The following is a 792-nucleotide window of genomic DNA, read 5'->3' on the forward strand; positions in this document are numbered from 1 at the left end:
AAAAAAAAAAAAAACTGGGATAAGGTGGTAGTAGTGTTGGACATGTGCTACATGTGCTGTGGGTGTCTTACTGGGGTGCCCTCTGGCCAGGAAGACCTTGCTCTAACCCTTGAGCTTGCCTCCCTCCCCCTTCCTGCTCCAGGTTAGACTTAGAGGTAGACTTTTCTTTAATTAAACCAAACTCACTGTCATGGTGTTGATTGCAACTCATAGAGACCCCTCTTTGGGTTTCTGAGGCAGTATCTCTATGGAAGTAGATTGCTCAGTTAATTGGAGGTGCTAAAAACCCTCCCCAATAAGTTAAATATTCATTACATTTATATTACTCTATGTTCAAACAAACCTACGATAGGTGTATTATTATTGTTGTGTGTCAATCCCAACTCATACCAACCCTAAAGGTAAGACAGGGTAGAACTGCCCCATAGGATTTCCTAGGCTTAAATTTTTACAGGAGCAGATTGCCAGGTCTGTTCTGCCAATGGAGTGGCTGGTGTGTTCAGGTGCCAGCTTTTCAGTTAGAAGCCAAGTCCTTTACCCATTGCACGCTAGTATAATAGGTACTATTCTTATTTTTCAGATAAATTATAGCATAGAGAGGTTACACACCAACCACAGAAGCCAAAGATGAGGAAATTGAAGATTTTTCCAACTTCTGCAGTCTGAAATTGACCGAACATGCAATCAAGATATGCTGATTATCACTGATGATTGAAATGTAAAAGTTGGAAACAAAGGAGAATCACTGGCAGTTGGAAAATTTGGCCTTGGTGATAGAAATAACCCTGGAGA

This window comes from Orycteropus afer, unplaced genomic scaffold, assembly GCF_000298275.1.
Source record: "Orycteropus afer afer isolate SDZICR_OR568_19922 unplaced genomic scaffold, OryAfe1.0 scaffold00247, whole genome shotgun sequence".
NCBI classification, from domain to species: Eukaryota; Metazoa; Chordata; class Mammalia; order Tubulidentata; family Orycteropodidae; genus Orycteropus; species Orycteropus afer.